The sequence below is a fragment of the Mercenaria mercenaria genome, chromosome 3 (genome assembly GCF_021730395.1).
Source record: "Mercenaria mercenaria strain notata chromosome 3, MADL_Memer_1, whole genome shotgun sequence".
In the NCBI taxonomy this organism is placed as follows: domain Eukaryota; kingdom Metazoa; phylum Mollusca; class Bivalvia; order Venerida; family Veneridae; genus Mercenaria; species Mercenaria mercenaria.
The window spans coordinates 71,322,524-71,344,493 of NC_069363.1; the positions used below are offsets into that span (position 1 = coordinate 71,322,524).

General features: G+C 38.0%; 1 protein-coding gene across 2 annotated transcripts in view; it reads left to right on the forward strand.

Annotated features, from left to right (window-relative positions):
- LOC123524441 (E3 ubiquitin-protein ligase TRIM23-like) overlaps nucleotides 1–21,970 on the forward strand; it is a 199,447-nt gene that overhangs the window by 25,191 nt on the left and 152,286 nt on the right. The gene's annotated exons all lie outside the window — the stretch shown is intronic.

Consider the following 21,970-nt stretch of genomic DNA (forward strand, 5'->3'; position numbering starts at 1 on the left):
AAATGGACGACATTCAAAAATTTTCGTCTTCGTATGTCGTTATGTCTCGCAATGGACGACATTCAAATTTTCAGATGTCGTATGCGTTTGTTTAGCCAATTTCACACGCTGTCAAAGGGTTGGTTAGTTTTGTTTAAGTGCATCTTGTGACGTTATGGCATCCCAATAAAATCAGCATTATTGCAATTTTTCAGAGTACTAAGTGCACTTAACTACATTGAACCTTCGAATTATTTTGCATTTTGTTGTATGCCAGATTGTATCGATTACAAATTTTAACTATAAAACATATTTAATTGTGAGAAGTCCTTTTATAGTCTTCCCATATTCATAACACATTGTTTGACATATATATAACTAATATACCTAATATTCCCATTCAATTAAAAAGTTTATCTGTCTAAAAACTTTCTTTGCGTTTTCCGCCACTGTTTGAAAATTGGACATTTACCGTTCTGGCTTTAACCCTCGATTCTCAGTATTACGATAGAATGTTCTGCTGTTGCTGTGGTTCGGTAACAACAGCTGGAGCCTGGTATAATGTGAAACTATAGATAACCAGCTCCGTTTTAGTAATGGTGCGTTCTTATAACATCTTGCAGCATGGTATGGATTTGAACAGACAATGCTCCTGCTGTTGTAAACAACATCCATGACAACGTTGGTGCCTTATTATCTTCCGTTTACTGAGTACAGATGCTCCGGCTGTTGGTGATCGGACCATGTCAACAGGTCAGTGAGATGTTTATCTATGTATGATACAATTCAATGATATAATTGATTGTTACACATCCTTGGAATCGTTGGGTACTGAGTTCTATAGTACTGATTCAGACCGGAGTCTAGCTGTTGTTACACAAACATGACAACAGTTGCGCATGTTTTTCTATAGTGCTAATATAGACGATTCTCTAGCTGTTGTAACACAAACCATGATAACATTTTGGCCTGGTTGGTTCTTTTTTTATTGTAAGTCTGGTATCAAACATGCTCTAGCTGTTGTTACACAACACGACAACAATTTGGGCCAGGTTACTTTTAGTACTGAAGGAAAACCATGATTTATCTGTTGTTATCCGGTCATTGACAACAGGCGGAGCATGTTTACTATTGTTTGATAAGTACATGCTCTAGCTGTTGCTACCGGGCCTGACAACAGCCGGAGCAAGGTATTGTACTGTTACAAACCATAATTCTAGCTGTTGTTACACAACCACGACAATTTGTTGGGACCTGGTATCTACAATACTGATAAGATCAAGCTGTAGTGTTTTACCGGGTCCATGACACAGCAGAGAATGTTTATCTATAGTATGATACATTCTAACCATGCTCAGCTGTTTGTAACGCAACCTTAACCTATTGTTGGGGGACTGTTTATTATGGTATCTAATTACAGACCATGCTCTACCTGTTCTTTACAAAACCATGAGATACAGTGGGGGACAGGTTTCTTAAGCAAATGACACAGACCATGCGCCTGTCTATTTGTTCCGGTCCATGACAATAGTCAGAGTTTGGTTAACCTATATTACGGTTTAAGATCATACTCGAACCCACATCGCTCAGGCTCGTACTGTTGTTACACAACCCATGACAACCGTTGGGGCCTTGTTATCTAAAGTAGTGGATGCAGTAAAATGCTCCACTGTTGTGCACAACCATGACAAAGTTGGGGCCTTGTTATCTATAGTGCGGGTATAGAAGATGCTCCAGCTGTTGTAACAGAACCTTGAAAAAGTTGGGCCCCTGGTTACATTTAGTGCGCATACAAACCATGCTAGCTGTTGTTCCACAGCATGATAACAGTTAGGGGGCCTGGTTATCTATGTACTGTTACAAACAGGTCTGTCGTTTTTTCCTCAGTCATGACAACAGCGGAGCATCTTTATCTATGGTACTGATATAGTTCTGGCTCATCTGTTGCTTCCAGACCATGTACAACAGCCGTTACAGAGTTTTGTACTGATACGAACCATCCTCTGGCTGTTGTAACAAACCACTGAGGGAAGTTGTTGTCCTTGGTATCTACAGTACTATATACAGGACATGCTGTAGCTGTGGTAACCGGACCTTGAATACAGCCGGAGCATGTATTCTATAGTACTGATACAGACCATGCTCCAGATGGTGTTTCCGGTTATGTACTCAGCCGGAGCATGTTTTTCTTAGTACTGATACCGATTCATGCTCCAGCTGTTGTAACGAAACTTTGTCAAATTGGTGGCGCCAGTTTATCTATTAGTACTGATACATTATCATGCTCCAGCTGTTGTAACGCAACTTTGACAACAGCCGTAGCAGGTTATTGTACTGATATGGACCATTCTGGCTGTTGTACACAACCATGATGTGGGTAAGTTGGGTCCTAGGTATCTACAGTTCTAATACAGGACTTGCTGCTAGCGGTTGTAACCGGACCTTGACAAACAGCGGGAGCAGGATCGTTCTATAGTACGATAAAGACCATGCTCCAGCTGTTGGTTCCGGATCATGTCAAACAGTCGGTGCCTGTATATTCTGATAGTACTGTTAAATATCATGCTCCAGCTGTTGTAACGCAACTGACAATGTGGGCATGTTTTTATCTATAGTACTAATACAGACCATGCTCTACCGATTTTACACATCCTGGACATCAGTTTGGGCCAGGTTATCATTAGTATGATACAGATTATGCTCCGACTCTTGGTACCTGACCATGACCACAGTCATGAGCATGTTTACCTATAGTACTTATACAGAACATTGCTCTAATGTTGTTACCCCAACCATGGACAAACAGTTGGGGTTGGTTATCTATACTACGATACAGCAATGCTTCAAGCTGTTGTAACACAACCATGACAACATTTAGGGGTCTGCGTTATCTAAGTAATGATGCAAGACCATAATTTAGCCTGTTGCATCACATCCACGTCAACAGTTTGGGGCTGGTATCTAGAGTTACTGTAACAGACATACTATAGCGGTTGTCACCACAACATGACAATAGTTGGGGCATTGTTATCTAAAGTATTGATACAGAACTGTCAGCTACTGTGTAAAACAACCAGGACCAACAGTTGGGGGCCAGGGTATCTAAAGTAATGATCGACCATGATGTAGCGGTTGTAAACAACCAAACAAAAGTTGGGGATATGTTTATCTAAAGTTCTGTAAAGACAATGTTCCTGCTGTTGTAACACAAACATGAAGGATTTGGGCCTGGTTATATTTTATAGTACAGATTACAGATCATGCTCTAGCTGGTTGTTACACGACCATGAGAATAGTTTGGCTTTTGTTATCTACATTTATGATACAGACATTGCTTGTAGCTGTTGTAACCGGACCATGACAAAGCTGGGCATGTTCATCTATAGTACTGATAAGACCATTGCTCTAGATAGTGTTACTCAAACATGAAAACAGTTGGGGCTGTTTATCCATAGTACTAATAAGACCATGCTCCATCAGTTAGTTAACGATCCATAACAACAGCGGAGCATTTTATCACATGCACTGATATAGACAATGCTCTAGCTGAGTTCCGGATCATGACAAACGCTGTAGCATGTTCATTATGTTACTGATACAGGACCATGCTCCAGCTGTTGTTACAAACTGACAACAGTTGGAGCCTGTTTATCCATAGTACTAATACAGACCATGCTCTTAGTGTTGTTACACAACCATGGACATAGTTAGGGTCAGTTTATCGTTAGTACGATACAGATTATGCTCAGCTGTTGGTACCAGACCATTACCACAGTCAGAAGCATGTTACCTATAGACTTTATACAGAACATGCTCTAAAACTGTTGTTACCCAACCATGGCAACAGTTGGCGGTCTGGTATCTATTGTATTGATTCAGACAGGCTGCAGCTGTTGTAACAAACATGTCAACCATTTGGGATCTGGTTATCTATAATAATGGATGCAGACCATGTTGTAAGCCTTCTGATTATATTTTGTATTGATTCAGACCATGCTTTAACTGTTCGCTTACCGGTCAATGAAACAGCGCAGAATAATTTATATATGGGAATGATAGAGACTATGTCTAGCTATTGCTACGGACATTGACTCACTGACTGAGCGGTTTATCTTTGTACTGATAAAGACATGCTCTAGCCTGGTTGTAACACAACCATGAGAAAAGTTGGGACGTTGGTATCTATAGTACCAATGCAGACTATGCTCTAGCTGTTCGTTTACATAATCCATGAGTAGAGTTTGGGCCTTGTTACATTACTGATTACAGACCATGGTGTAGCTGTTGTAGCCGGACACATGACCGCCGGGAGCATGTTCATCTTTAGTACTAATACAGACAATGCTCCAGTTGTTGTTATCAACTATGACAACAGTTGGGGCCTGTTGTAATTTATAGTACTTATTCAGACCATGCTCCATCTGTTGTTACCGGCCCATGACATCTGCCGGAGCATGGTTATCTATTGTTATGATATAGGACTATGCTCTAGCTGTTCTACCGGTCAATGACAACAGCCGGAGCAGTGTATCTGTTGTGTATCTGTTTTATACCTACTCCAGCTGTTGTAACACAACAATGACAAACAGTGGGGTCTGGATATCTGTAGTACTCGAGATAGACCATGCTCTAGCTGTTGTTAACAGGGTCTGTGACAACAGTCGCAGCATGTGTATCTGTTGTATGATACAGCTATGCTCTAGATGTTGCTACCGGACATGTGTCAGCAGGCGGAGCAAGTGTATCTATTGTGATGTTACCGATCATGCTCTAGCTGTTGTAACCAACATGACAACAGTTGGGGCTAGTTGATTGTTTGTACAAATACAGATATTCCTCAGGCTATTGTTACCGGACCATGGCTCACAGTCAGAGGCTCTGTTTACATGTAGTACTGCTACAGACCATGCCCTAACTGCTGTTTACCACAATCATGACATCGTTGGGCTAGTTTTTGTTATTACTAATACGATTATTCTCCGGCTATTGTTTTACGGGACCATGGCCACAGTCAGAGCCTGTTTACATTGTAGTACTGATAACAGACCATGCTGTTGCTTTTTTGTTAACTCACCCATGACAACAGTTGGGGGTCTGGTTATCTAACGTAATGTTGCAGACTATGTTGTACCTGTTGATAACATACCATGACTATAATGGGGTCTGGGTAGCTAAAGTACTGATACAGACCATGATGTAGCTGCTGTTTGTAACATCATGACAAAAGTTTGGGCATGGTTATCTAAAGTAATGATACAGACTATGTTTCCAGCTGTGGTAACACAATCTGAAAGCAGTTGAGGGGACCTGGTTATATTTAGTACAGATACAGATCATGCTCTAGCTGTTGTTACACAACCATGCAACAGTTGGGGCCTTGTATCTATAGTACTGATACCAAAAACCCATGGCTCTATCTGTTTGTAAAACGAACCATGGACAACAGCTGGAGCATTTCTATCTATTGTACTGATTTATACTATACTCAGCTGTTGTAAACACACCATGAAAACCAGTTGGGGCCTGGTTATCTATAGTATGATTACGACCATGTCTACCTGTCGTTACCGGTCAATGACAACAGAACAAATAAAACAACCCCCCCCAAAGAAATAAAAAACCCGCAGAATGTTTATCTAGCATTGTAATGATATAGACTTTGCTCTAGCTGTTGCTACGGTCAATGACAACAGACCGCAGCAGGTTTATCGATTGTACTGATACAGACCATGCTTAGCTGTTGTAACTCAACATAAGAAAATTTGATCGGTTCGTATCTAAGAGTACTAATACAGACATGCTCTAGTTTGTTAACAACCTTGACAACTGTTGAGGCCTTGTTATCTATAGTTACTTATACACACCATGCTCTAATGTTGGTAACAACCATGACAACAGTTGGGGCTGGTTATTATAGTACTTGTACAAACACTATTTAGCTGTTGTTACCGGTCAGACATCAGTTCGAGCTTTTTTCTATCTGTATTTAGTTACAGATCTTGCCTATGACCTGACAACAGTGGGTGCATGGCTAAAAGGTATTCGAACAGTTACAAAAACGTTTGTAGAAAAAAAATGATGCATAAATATGATGAAATCTGCACATTTTTACTTTGTGTATACCATTCTATATAGCACTAATATTTCAATTGGTGCGCTTGTCGTAGAAAGATTCGTGAGAGCTTATCTTTCATGTATATGTCATATATTGAGCAGCCATTTCAATAGTATGTTGCCACAAAAGTGTACTTATGATACCGTGTTTTTTGCCTCGTAAGTGGCTTATAGGTGGCTCCATGAGGAGGATATGTCCCAGGGTCGTGAGAAAAATGTACAGCGTGACCTGGACTCGAACCACTGGGGCCTTTAGCTTACAGACGAACTCTTTTGACAGAGCTACCCGATCCCTACACATTTTTATCCACTTCTAACATTAGTTTGAATTTTGAGAACGGCATTCATTTTTTCTCGTTAGTTTTCACAAGGGCAGTGACTGTGACAAGCTGCATAACATCTAAAGGGATATGTGAAATTAGAATCTTTAATCAAATAAACATCACACATTAGGGTTGAAATGGGGAGCGGTGTGGTCTTGTGGATAAGGTGTCGTCGCCTCAATCCAGGGGTCGTCGGGTTCGTGCCCCACTGGGGTCACGACCATGACTTCTATATGACACCAGTACTGGGTTTTTCAGGAAGCGGACTCGAGAGTGGAAGTTTACAATAAGATTGAGCTTTCATCACAATCGAGCTAAAACTAATTAGGTTTAGGATATACATGCGGTTTTGCTTCCTCTGAAGTTACATGTCTAACTAACAATTTTATACATGAAATGCAATGATGTCTACAAAGGAAAACCATAAGTGACAGGGAGTTTTGTTGCATATATGTTTTATATTGATACATTATTTTTAAATGTTCTGCTGGCGATTTTGTGTATTTGTATATCTGTTACTTGCTTTACTGAATTAAATATTTGATCCATACCTCAAAACTTTCTATTTCAAGGTAATTTATTATTTTGAACAAAAAATTGCATTAAACGGGGCGTATCATGGTGTATGTGTAACCTATGTATATAAGAAAAATATACGAATTCAACAGCACTAAACCACTTCCAGTTAAATGAAAACTACTACATCGTTATTCATCCGCAGAGACGTGTCCACTTGATAGTTTCAAGGCCACATAAACGGAAATAAGAGTCATATCAGGCTAATAATCATTTTGTTGTATGTTACATACGTTGACACCTTGCTAAGTTCATTCTGTACGGTAGGTTCTTTATCGCACAATATGGAACTTAAATGATATGTAAAATATTGGGAATTTCCGTCGTCTTAAAAAAGTAACTAATTGACGCATGAGCATTTTTTGCAACCATGCGCGGCCTGTTGTCGTTATCCCTCTCCCCAAGTGAATGCTGATTTACTCAAATAAATTTCCCGAAAAAATTTGAAAAGTACTGCAATGCCATTGGACAAAAAAATAATTTCAAACACTAATAACTCTTCTTTATATTTCTGTAACACTGTATTTACCTCATCAGCTATTTTCTAAAGTTTAAATTTCAAGTTAATGTCATCTTATTTTGACGCTCAGGTTAATAGATTCCCGCCCTTTCCCACATATTATACTCAAAATTTTTATAAGAACTTTATTATATTTAAGCTTAGAGAGCGATTTCCTATATTCTGGTTTCGGAATAAAGTGAAACATTAAAGGATTTCAAATATTTAGAGCTGGCTAGTCCCATGAACAAAGCCACATCAAAGATTCCCTTATATTTTTTAGCTCACCTGGCACGTAGTGACAGGGTGAGCTTTTGTGATCGCATTTTGTCCGTCGTCTGTTCGTTCACAATTTCTTGTGAACACGATAGAGACCACATTTTGCAATTAATTGTGATCAAGCTTGCACACAACTTGTATGTGCATAATATCTCGGTTTCTTTCAAAAACTGGGCAGATCCCATCATGGGTTCCAGAGTTATGGCCCCTTTAAGGACCAAAATTTGCTATTTTTGTCTTGTGGACGTGATAGAGACCACATTTTGCAATCAACTTTAATCAGACTTGCACACAATTTTTACTGGCATAATATCTCTGTTCCTTTCTAAAACCAGCCAGATCCCATTATGGGTTTCAGAGTTATGGCCCCTTCAAGGGCCAAAATTTGCTATTTTTGGCTTCTGAACAGGATAGAGACCATATTTTGCAATCAACTTTAATCAAACTTGCACACAACTTTTGTTGGCATAATATCTCAGTTCCTTTTGAAACTGCCCAGACCCCATCATGGGCTCCAAAATTACGGCCCCTAAAAGGGCCAAAATTTGCTATTTTGACGTTTGCAGCCATATAGAGACTTCATTTATGGTTTGATTTGATACAGACTTGCAAAAAATATCTTAAACAACAATAACTCTTGGATTGCATGATGAATCTGTCAGATCCATTCATAAGTTCCGGAGTAAGAGCCCCTGATTGACCACGGTGCACAATCACGTGACTTGTGACGTTTCAACTGGGGTATCACGCCAAGCAGAATTCGTAAACAAAACATTATTTTTGAAGGTAAAGTTTTTAAAGATATATTTTTGTGAAATGACACCTAGCTGGTGCAAGTCCTTATATCAATGCGTACCTCCGGTGATATAACATATGTCCATGTCTGCTTTAGTGTTTGCTGGTTACCTGGACAAACCACAATGCTTCCACAGCAAGTGTATTTTCAAATGGCTTGAAAACCAAACCCAAGTGACTGTTCCTTGATAAACGACCAACTAGTTGTCACCCCTGGGTTCTCTTTGATATCTAAGATCATTTTGGTAGGACTTTCGCTAAGATAATGGCGTATTTCTGGATAGATCGCCAACTCGAAAAATGTCCATTCTTAAGTCCAAAAGCTTTCATAGAAAGCACTATTTTAAATTGTGATTTTCTCGTTCCTCTCGTTGAATGCAATGCCGCAATTAATGCAGGTAACGTTTTTCCCTACCAACGCAATACTTTGTAAAGTTTACTGCACGTGGATAGTGATATTTTCAAGAAAATGTGGGTAACTCAAAAACGTGCTCCCACAGCCAGTTACTTTAGACAAATGCTGCCACATCAAGCATAAATCTTTAGCTGACAGTTTAACCACTTCCTACTGTTAATTTGCCAAGAAGATAAAGCAAAATGATTCTTATGGAATTGTGCCACTGATTATTTACTGTATCTCGCACTTGTGTAAGATGTCGATAAAATCCGTGGAGACCGATTGATTCCTCCATTTTCCCGCCATGTATCCAGTTGGCACGTGGCGTTTCATTGATCAAGAACTCATGAATATTCCATATGTTTCCGTTATTAATTTTCGGTGTGTGAACTTAAATAACGATAATCATTGAAAAACCAATAAAATACATTTATTAATTAACATCATAATTAATATCACATGTATTGAACCATCTCGTTGTTATAGGATCGAGTCCTCTGTGTTACCATATCATTTTGTTTTTTATATGTTAACTTAACAGGCACGCTTAACATGATTATCGTTAATTTTCTAGAAGAACTATTCTACTATTCAACATTCTTCTTCATGCATAATAGTTCCGCAAAACCGTTTTACGAAATGTCGATATTTCGGACAATGATTTCATTTACTTCAATGTAATGGCTGTTTCGCATACGCACCAAAACTGAACAGGGAAAAGAAATAGAATGCAATGCAGCTAACGAGAGTTCCAGAAATGGAAACGAAGCTGAAACAAAAACGTGCTTGAATTGAGAACAAATTCTCTGTATAAACATCCCTTTTTCCTAAAACTAGTCGAATTTTTCTTTGCTCATACAAATACAATGTAGTAAAACAATTGCACAGAATCCTCATGATTCGCATGTTTATAAATCACATGTACCCTTTTTATTATCCGGCGGCGACATAGTGCCTTTGTATGATTAGATACCATAGCAGTAACATAAATATCATCGCTATCCATAGACAGGAATTTCTATATATTTGTGAAAGCACTAGCCTCTTCCGAAACGATTTTATAAGAAAATATATAAGTCGCTAGGAAACCCGGTATCATAATGATCCCCGACAGTCCTCAATTATCAAACAGCTAACTTACTGACTGCAGTTTTTACACTCTTTTTCTGTGCAAAGATGTGACATGAAATTGCTAGCCCAACATGTATTGAAGCTGTTGCGCACGTGTTTTGTCTGGGTTTTTTCTGTCAAATTGTTTGGTTAGATTGCCAAAATCAATAAGGATATGTATCAGTGCAATGTTAAACTCGAAAATTCGAGAATATCATTTTTCTCTCAAATATTTATGTGAAGAAAACATTATATTTCCATGATTGATTGATTTGCGAGGTGAATTTAGCTTAGAACTGTTAGTTTCAAATCGTATTTCGTCGCCTGATTAAAGCTTATGATAGGTAGCCCTGCAACTTACTTTTTTTGCTTTAAACTATTATTGACAAAGCCAGCTATTTTACGATGTAGTAAAAAAAATTGTGGCTTGCCAAATATTTGATATCGTTTCTGAAGCATTATCCATCTTAATGATTTCTGTTATTCGTTAAGTAGTATGTGGCCAAAATGATCACAATGTGTTAATTTCGCATTTTAGCCATTTAATAAAAATGTTATAAAACATGTTTATTAAAACATGTACCTCGTGATAATTCATTATTCTAAAAACTCATGACTAGTTTTTTGATAAATCCTGTCCAATGAAATGACCAGCCATGTCGGCGTTGGGACATGATACATGTATACTTCAAAATAATGCCGTTGGCTCAACAGGACTTTCCAAAACCATATTTCTGTAGAAATTGTACTAGATCAATATAGATCTTCTATACATTTTCGTCAACTGACCGGCAGATTTTCCGAATATTTGGTTGAACGAAGAGCCAGCCTAAACGAATGAAAACACACTCAAATATGCGTCAATATCGGGCAATCTAAATATACGCCATAAAGGATTTCCAAATGGAACGGGAAGCAGACGATCATTTTGGCGGGAAAACAGCACGTGCCTTCCATGATGCTCCTTTTGTATTGACCGCATGTAATAGCAAACTTAGTATTTGCGTTATATCTTTTGATTATTCAAGTGTTGTCTCGATACAACTAAATTCATGTGAAATCCAATTGGGAAAGGACTATATGTCAAATAAGAATAATTTTGCTTTATCTTCTTGGCAAAATTAACAGTAGAAAGTGGTTAAACTGTCAGCTAAAGATTTTTGCTTGATGTGACAGCTTTGAGAGCATGTTTTTGAGCTACCCACATTTTCTTAAAAATATCACTATCCACGTGCAGTAAGCTTTACTGCGTTGGTAGGGAAGAACGTTACCTGCATTAATTGCGGCATTGCATTCAACAAAGGAACGAGAAAATCGCGATTTAAAATAGTGCTTTCTGTGAGAGCTTTTGGACTTTAGAACGGACATTTTTCGAGTTCGGCGATCTATCCAGAAATACGCCATTATCTTAGCGAAAGTCCTACCAAAATGATCTTAGATATCAAAGAGAACCCAGGGGTGACAACTAGTTGGTCGTTTATCAAGGAACAGTCGCTTGGGTTTGGTTTTCAAGCCATTTGAAAATACACTTGCTGTGGAAGCATTGTGGTTTGTCCAGGTAACCAGCAAACACTAAAGCAGACACGGACATATGTTATATCACCGGAGGTATGCATTGATATAAGGACTTGCACCAGCTAGGTGTCATTTCACAAAAATATATCTTTAAAAACTTTACCTTCAAAAACACCGTTTTGTTTACAAATTCTGCTTGGCGTGATACCCCAGTTGAAACGTCACAAGTCACGTGATTGTGCACCGTGTTGACCCACGAAAGAGCCAAAATTTGTTAATTTTTACCTTGTGAACACGACAGAAGTGACATTTTATATTTGATTTTAACCACATTAACACACAACTTAAGTCACAATAAGATCTCGTTTCCTTTCGAAAACTGGCTAGATTCCATCATGAGTTTTAGAGTTACTGCCCCTGAAAGGGGCAAAATTTTCTATTTTGGCCCTTTCAGCCATATAGAGGTTTTATTTATTCTTTGATTTGAAACTTTGTCAGAATGTTTATCTTGATGATTTCTAGGCCGAGTTCGAAACTGGGTCATATGGGGTCAAAAACTAGGTCACCCGGTCAAATCAAAGGAAAAGCTTGTTAACACTCTTGAGGCCACATTTAAGACCCTATCTCCATGAACCTTGGTCAGAATGTTTATCTTGATGATTCCTAGGCCAAGTTCGAAACTGGGTTATATGGGATCAAAAACAAGATCACCCGGTCAAATCAAAGGAAAAGCTTGTTAACACTCTTGTTCATTTGATGTGCATGAAACTTGGGCAGAATGTTTGTCTGTATGAAATATCGCGTGAATTTTTATCTGGGTCATGTGGGGTCAAAAACTAGGTCACCAGGTCAAATCAAAGAATAAGCATGTTTACACCCTAGGGGCACATTTTTGATTCTATCTTTAAAACTCGGTCAGAATATTTGTTATCATGAAGTCTTGGATGATTTCCTATCTGGGTCACGTCGGGTCAAAAACTAGGTCACTAGGTCAAATCAAAGGGAAAAGTCTTAGCTTGTATACACTCTTGAGGCCACTGTTTTGCTTCAATCTTCCAGAAACTTTGTCTGAATGTTTGTTTTTATAAAAATTTGGACAAGTTCGAATCTGGGTCATTTGGGGTAAAAAACTAGGTCACTTGGTCAAATTTTAAAAAAATGCTTGTTTACACTCAAGAGGCCACATTTTTTGGTCCAATCTTAATGAAAATTGGTCACAGTATTTGTCTTCATTAAATAACTAGGTAAAACATGTTTACACTGTTACGGTGTGTTACTCAGGTGAGCGATTTAGGGCCAAAATAAAGTACAGTCTATTGCAGTTGACCATAACCATCTCACACCTACAAGGAACCAGAACTACTTGATCCCACAATCTTAGAGCGTGGACGAAATGAAGTAATATATGCAGGGGGGAAGAAATGACTTAAACGGAGACAAGTTGATCGAATATTTCAGGAGGGGGGACAAAGTGACCAAATTTGGGGGACAAAATGACCAAAATGGGGATGAGTTGACTGGGGGACAAGTTGACTAGGGGACGAGTTGACTTGATACCCGCTTGTCAGGGACAGACTGTTAAAAGATGAGCAAGCTCATTAGGTGCAAAGTTAAAAGGAACTACAATTACTAAGATTAAAAACATAGATATAGATTAGATGGTTACAGTTGCCAGCCTCTCAGTGAATACCGGTAGGTTCAAACTGGGGCTGGACTCTACAATGTATTATGTAGGGGGAGACCAGTCCAGGAACAAATTGTTCTTGGAAAAGAGTTAAAATGGTATGGCGTATGAGATTGTGGGATCAAGTAGTTCAGGTTCCTTATAGGTGTGAGATGTAAGGAGTAAGATTGTACTTTATATTAATAAATATGATAAAGGAATTTTTGATGCAGCTTTGTTCAATGGATTGCCAGTTGAGATCTTTAAGCAAATTGGGTGACACAGCCCTTTTGACCATAGATGTTACATACGTATCGAGCTGCAGATCATTGTACTTGATCATTGTACGCGCTGTCCAATTCCCACTGGGAATACACTGAAAATGGGTTGCGTGACATTCAGTGCTGGTGTTGCATGTAAAAAAGATGAAATTGAGGTTTGCGAAGTTATGATTTTGCTCAGTATGAGACGACAATAAATTTTCTGGAAAAAAGCAAAATGCTATTCGACACAAATATGATAATACATCACATATGAAAAATATTTGGTTTGTAATTTATGATTCGGCTCTTAGTATAATAATCACAAAAATACGAAGCGTGAAAAAAGTATGAAATCAACAAAAATGGCAATTTCTGACCTCATATGCCTAACCTGCGGACATCTAACGCTTATGATAAACTTACTGTAATAAAATAGCGAATATCACATTTATTTGCTTCAAATCCTGCATACTGGGACATAATTGACAAAACATCATCGGCAATGGGGTTGCGCCTCAGGAATAGAGTTTCTCGTATACACCATAATGTCAAACTTTTCTGTCATATATTTGACTGCACAACAAGTTTGCGCCTACATATATACTTATAACTGTATCGTTTCAATGGAAATAACTGCCTGAACAGTGAATATGTCAAGAAAAATGGGACCATGATTTGGAATCCATCGGAGATAAAGAAACACGCATTGTATCATTGTAGGAACCAATGGTACAGTGGACCTTAGAAATGTTAGTGTAATTATAATGGAAATATAGTCATGAGGAAAACATGCATATAAGTATTATATTTTAAACCATGTTATTATAGGCCCGAAGGGACGTATTATGTTATTCCACCGGTGTCCGTCTGTCCGACCGTCTATTAGCAATTTCGTGTCAGTTCTGTAACTCTTGAACCCCTTGAAGGATTTTAAAGAAACTTGACACAAATGTTCACCACCCCGAGACGACATGCAGAGTGCATGTTTTGGATGTCTCGCTTCAAGGTCAAGGTCACACTTAGGGGTCAAAGATCTTATCGGTTTGTTTCGTGTCTGCTCTGTAACTCTTGAACTGCTTGAAGGATTTCAAAGAAACTTGGCACAAATGTTCACCACACCAAGACAACGTGCAAAGCACATGTTTCGGATGACTCGCTACAAGGTCAAGGTCACACTTAAGGGTCAAAGGTCATATATGACTTTGCTTTGTGTATATTGCTCTGCATTTCAGTGCTCTTGTTTTTATTTGGCAGATCCCTTTTTTGTTCACTTAAAATAATATTTTGGAATTACTTCCCTTTTATGTTACTATTAATAGCTTATTTTGAAACTTTTTTATTATTGGCCGTAGGGAAAAACCGAGACCATTTTTCTGTGGTACAACATGGATGGTACCTCCAATTTTTAGGTGTATTTTGACATACCTGTACCTGATAAGGATTTTTTTGTGGACTTGGAATTTCTTTTGGAATTTCTTCCCTTTGTTGTTCCTGTCCTTTGGGCTTCAACAGTCAAGTTCTTTAAATTTTGCTCCCATCCTGTGATGTAACCCTTCGGGCATATATTGCCCCGCTTGGCGAAGCTCTTGTTATCATTGTCTATATCATTTGCACAATTACATGGCAATTAGCAGACAAACAAATGTGCAACGTTTGCAATTCTGGACTAACATTGACCAAATGCCGTTGACTGCATTTACACAAATCTAATATTCCATGGAGTGCTGCTAGTGAAGTTTCTCAGCATTTCCGGACACTTCTGTCTGAGTATTGTTGTTGCAAGAATTAATGTCTTCCTGCTGAAATGTTGCTACACAGGTCGCACATAATTATACAAAACAGCAATAATCTTGGAGAGAGCAGATCTACGTATCCCAGGGTTATGAGTTCGATCCTTTGGTGAGGCGTATGGTGTCCACTATGATAAAATACTTCTAGTCTGGAATAATTTGTCCTCCAACTCTTATTCATGTGGAGAAGTTGGCTTATACGGAATACAGGTTCCTATGGGTACCGAATCTCTGGCTAGGTTAACTGCCCACCCACCTTTTTGTGTACTTTCAGCCTAGCATTGACCGTATACTGCTATTATAAGGATACTGACTACAAAAGAGTCTTCTTGCCAAAAACTAAATAAATGAAAAAAATATAAGAAGGAAACAAGGACATTGTAAAACAAGTGGGATGTAAAAATGATTATTTGATTATACAATTTATACGTGGAACCCCATTCCCGGGGCGCAACCCCATTCCCGATTACTTTTTGCCAATCTTTTTCCCAGAAACAACATTTCTTTCTAGTACAAGTAATTATTCATGACTGTTTTACACCTGTTTGATAATTAGTAGCGTCACATTTCCAGAAGGCACAGAAGTTAGAAAATTTGCCTTTTTAATAATGCCATACATTTTAGCTCACCTTTCACATAGTGAGGACCAGAAAATGGAAAACCGTTTCCAATCCATAACTTGAGAACCACTACACGCCCGGTAATCTCCAGAATCATAACCTTTTGGTTATGTATGAAAATGCTTCTGCTCTAATTTCCGGTTATGATGGTTTTCACGTAAGAACAGTGACACAGGTAAGGAATTCTTACGTTTTCTTTCTAATATTACTATAAATTAAAAATCAGCGAATGCTATTCGATGCACAATTGAACAATGATTACATACGTACCAGATTTTCTGTGCAGTGACCAACTGTTTGTTTACTGTCAACTTTAGTTGTACACATGATGACATTTTAGCATTTCTGTGCCACCCATACCGCTTTCTGCTATTGTTTTCGAACACATACGTTTTCTTGTGGCAAAAAGTCGGCGTCAGTCTATCAATTATACATAAACGTTTTATCCCAATAAAAACCTGTGAGGGCGTCGTTTACGACGGAAATATTGCAGTTTATAAGGTGTTATGATTTGGTTGATGATGTTATGATTCTTCAAAGGGGGTTATGATTCTTCGTTTAACAATATCTGCCATAGGAAATCCAAAACTTTTCTGTCATGAAAAGCAAAATTAAGCCATGGATGTGCAGATTACCATTATCCTTTCCATTATCTCAGTTGTTTTACAATAAAGTCGCACTTTAAATTTTCATATTAGAAATTATATCGTAGGAAATTTCAATACTTTCAATTCTCATTACTTCTTTTTAGCTCACCTGAGCAAAGTTTTTCTGATCACACGATGTCCGGCGTCCGTCGTCTGTCTGTCTGTCGTCTGTCAACATTTAGCTTGTGTATGCGATAGAGGCTGTATTTTTCAATTAATCTTCATGAGTATTGGTCAGAATGATAATCTTGATAAAATCTAGGCCGAGTTTGAAAATGGGTCATCTTGGGTCAAAAACTAGGTCACTAGGTCAAATCAAAGAAAAACCTTGTGTATTCGATAGAAGCTGTATTTTTCAGTTAATCTTCATGAATATTGGTCAGAATGATAACCTTGATGAAATCTAGGCCGAGTTCGAAAATGGGTTAGCTCGGGTCAAAAACTAGGTCACTAGGTCAAATCAAGGAAAAACCTTGTGTATGCGATAGAGGCTGTATTTTTCAATTGATCTTCATGAATTTTGGTCAGAATGATTACCTTGATGAAATCTAGGCTGAGTTCGAATATGGGTCATCTGGGATCAAAAACTAGGTCACTAGGTCAAATCAAGGAAAAACCTTGTGTATGCGATAGAGGCTGTATTTTTCAACTGATCTTCATGAAATTTAGCCAGAATGATTACCTTGATAAAATCTAGGCCGAGTTCGAAAAAGGGTCATCTGGGATCAAAAACTAAGTCACTAGGTCAAATCGAAGAAAAACATTGTGTATGCAATAGAGGATGTAGTTTTCAATTGATCTTCATGAAATTTGGTCAGAATGATTGCCTTGATGAAATCTAGGTCGAGTTTGAATATGGGTTATCTGAGGTCAAAAACTAGGTCACTAGGTCAAATTAAAGAAAAATCTTGTGTATGCGATAGAGAGTGTTTTTTTCAATTGATTTTAATGAAATTTGGTCAGGATGATTGCCTTAATGAAATCTAGGTCGAATTTGAATATGGGTCATCTGAGGTCAAAAACTAGGTCACTTGGTCAAATCAAAGAAAAAACTTGTGTATGTGATAGAGACTGTATTTTTCAATTGATCTTCATGAATTTTGGTCAGAATGATTGCCTTGATAAAATCTAGGTCGAGTTTGAACATGGGTCATCTAGGGTCAAAAACTAGGTCATATCTAAGAAAATGCTTGTTTTATCGCAAGAGACCAATTTTTTGGTCCAATCTTAATGAAAATTGGTCAGAATATTTGTTTCCATAAAAGCGCTAGGTCAAACATGTTTTACACTGTTATGGTGTGTTTCTTAGGTGAGCGACCTAGGGCCATCTTGGCCCTCTTGTTTAAAGTACCACATATACAAAAAAAAGAAAAAAAAAGAACACCATTTAAAGTAAATATTAAAAAATGTTTTCTAAAATTAAGGGACGTGGAATTAAAAAAGACACTCAGCTGCAATGTGTTTGCAGCATGTCGATCTGTCACTGCTGTTTGAAATCTTAGAGGAAGGCATTCATTAATGTTGTAAGGACTTGTTGCCCAGTCGTCTTTGCTTTACTTCTTTATGCTGTGTATATGATCTGTTATTGTAATTATGTAAAATAAAATATGATTAAACTAAACTACGTCTTTTATTTCCATTTATATATAAGAAAAAGAAGACACAAACTTACAGCTACACAATGAAAATCCATAAAACTTAACCTGAAGTACATTTTTATACACTTGAAAATGTCTACAGTTCACTTAGGTCACCTCGCAATGTCAAACAGGTTAACTTTCAACCCAGCTCAAAGACATGACAGAGTAAAGCCAAAGTGGTGTTGTTTTTTTGTTGTTGTTTTTTTAACAACCTGAATTTTTTGTGGTCCAACGGACCAGCTAGCTTTTAGGGTTCACTTCTCCGACCGAAAATACACTGTCCCCGGGTCATCAGACCAGCGTTTGTGTGTCGATCCATGCATTTGTGGTTAAATTCCGTTTCGACAGATATTGTTTTACGAAGAATCATAACCCCCTTTGAAGAATCATAACATCATCAACCGAATCATAACACCTAATTAACTACAATATTTCCGTCGTAAACAACGCCCTCACACACTTTTGTGGGGATAAATTGAAACGTTTGTGTAACATTGATCAACTGACGCCGACTATTTGCCACAAAAAAAACGTATATGTTCGAAAACAATAGCAAAAAGCGGTATGGGTGGCACAGAAACGTTGAAATGTCAATATGTGTACAACTTCTAAAGTTGACAGGAAGCAAACAGTTAGTAGCTGCACGGAAAATCTGGTATGTATGTAACCATTGTTCAATCGTGCATCGAATAGCATCCCTTACAGAAGAAAAAGGCCTGCTGCGTACTCTTGCTGTGTACATACAGCGTATATGATGCGTACATGATGTGTACTGAAATCAAGGGCTTTAAATAGTACGCAGGATATACACCGCACATACACCGATAGTAGGTTTGTAGTACACTTTTGACATGCAAATGAGCTCTGCCGCGTACTACTTGCTGCGTACATGCTGTGGACTACATAGTACACATGATGTACGCTGGAGGAATTTAGTATGCGGGAAATAGTACGCAGCATGTACGCGGCACATACACTTTTCACATGCAAATGCGCCTGCGGTGTACTACCCCTGCGGCGTACTTGCTGTGTACTCCTGCGGCGTACATGCTGTGTACTCCTAGCCCGAGTCCTGCGGCGTACATGCTGTGTACTCCTGCTGCATACATGCTGTGTACTCTTGTGTGCTGTGATAATGTAAATTCCTTACCCCACCAACTTTCGTATGCAAATGCTGATCATTTGGACAGAAAAAAACAGAAAAAAGATAAGTGACATGCATCAATAAGTATTTACCCTTACCAAAATAATGTAGATTGATGTTATCAAATAAATTAGTATGCTTTTCTTCATCCACTTTTCAATGAAATAAATCAATTTTTGTAGCATGTAATTTGGTAAACATTTGAAGAAAATGGCGTTACTGCATCAAGGGGAAACAACTTAAATGCAACTAAATATAAGTGTTATGATTTATTATAGACGATGTGTGCGTAGTATGTATTTATTTTGATTAAAATCCATCTGAGAACAATCTAGGACTGGAATTATATAAGCATTTATACACTTTTACGTCCGTAAAAAGTAGCACACCAAAAAATTTTGGATTGATTTTTTCCAATGGGGCGAGCGCAATTAGCCAAAAACGTTCTGAAAATATACGAGTGGCAAATCCGATGAACAACTTTTTAATTTGGTGAGGCCTTAATGAGTTAACATAATGAGCATTAAAGCCTTTATAAAACATGATAGAATGGTGTTTTGCTTAAGAGTATTCAAATAACAGTGAGAGCTATTAATTCTTCTCATTCGGGCGCTGTTGAGGCATTATCTTGGTAATTATTTCATGTATTACAAAATATAATGCAATGAAGTTCAAATAAGGCTTTTCAATTATCCAAGTTAGAAAGCTCCAGGATTAATTCAAAATGAAAAAGAATATATTTTTACACTGCATGCAAGGTGCAGCTCAGAAATCACTAAGATGTAAGCTTCAAAAATGAACATTGCAAATAGTTCGGCAAATTTTCATTGTTCAGAATACCGGTAATCTGAACTATTCTATGCTATTAAGATAAAAGTTACTCGGAAATCAAGTTCTTGCTTCCCCAAAAAAAAAAAAATGTACAAATCCTTCCTGCATGAAGTGTACTTCAGACTTTTACCTAAAAAAATTCAAAGTATAAACATCAAAAGAAAATGAACAAGTCCCTCCCGCATATATGAAGTTTACTTCAGACTTTAACTTATAAAAAAAACCCCTAAGTTTAAATGCCAAAAGAAATTGTACAAGTCTTTCCCGCGTATATGAAGTGTACTGCACAAATTTCAAAGTATCTGCGGTGTACATGCAGTGTACTATTTTCTTGTACAAGTCCCTCCTGCATACATGCAGTGTACTCCTTAAATTTTCAGAGTCTGTGCTGCGTACTTGAAGTGTACTAGTGACCTCCTGCGTATATGCTGTGTACTCGTCGAAATAGTATGCGGCATGTACGCGGCATGCGGTGTATGTAAAATGTACTCTTCTGGTGTACTACTGTGTTCGCGGCATATACACAGCAAATACGCAGCATGTACGCCACAGAGGCTTGCTTCTGTAAGGGATTCGCTGATTTTTAATTTATAGTAATATTAGAAGGAAAACGTAAGAATTCCTTACCTGTGTCACTGTTTTTACGTGAAAACCATCATAACCGAAATCACAGCAGAAGCATTTTCATACATAACCAAAAGGTTATGATTCTGGAGATTACCGGGCGTGCACTAGGCCTGGAATGTTGAAACCTTGTGGGAATATTGGACATGCGGAGTAGATGATCCCTATTGCAGCCAGCCATCAGTGTCTCTTTGACTTTCGCTCCTGTCCCCTATTGACTTATTGCCTATTACTACTATACATTGGGGGAGACATGTGCTTTTCTACAAAAGCATCTACTAGTTACATTTTGTTACACTGGAGAATTTTGTCTTTGTGTCTGTTCATATGTCTCTTCAGGTTTGATTTTGTTGAGAATGTTTGATAGTACAGTCGAATATCATTACCTCGATATCCGTTAGCTGGATACTCCAGTTAGCTCATGGCGAGCTATTGTGATTGCTCTCCATCCGGCGTCCTTCTGGCGTCTGTGCACACTTTCCTTTAAACAACATCTCCTATGAAACCATTTGGTGGAAGTTGATGAAACTTGGCCTGGATGTTCCTCTTCCAAATCTGTTCAAATGATCCTGCTTGGTTGCCAGGGCTAAAAATAGAAAAATCTTAAACAACATCTCTTAAACCGCTAGTCCGATTTCAAAATAATTTCACACAGAATTTAATGGTTCTTGTGTGATCCTCTACCAAGTTTGTTCAAATTTTTCTGATTTGTCAAAAAACATGGCCACAAGGGAGCATGTTCACTTTTCCCTGTATGTATATAGTGGAAACTTTAAAAATCTTCTTTTCTGAAACTGCTGGCTCGATTTTGAAATAATTTCAGGATGTTAAGTAAATGATTGAGTTTTGTTATAAATTTAAATTTGTGAAAACATAAGCACTGGTAGAATAGGGAAGATGTCAAATATGAAATGTTCGCCACACCAGAACAGTTGTGGTGTTTTACATACCACACCTTACATATTTTGAAGTTAGAAAAGAAACTTGTGAAATAATACTAAAGTTCTTCTTGGGTGCCTCAAATATGAGATATATGGGGTCTGCAGTAAAATGCCATTCTGCTCTCATTCTAAGAATAGCTGTTACGTATAAGGTAGATTAAGCGTTTCCGAGATAGGACATGCTGTTTTTTCCTCTAAATATCACAGCCTTAAACAGTTT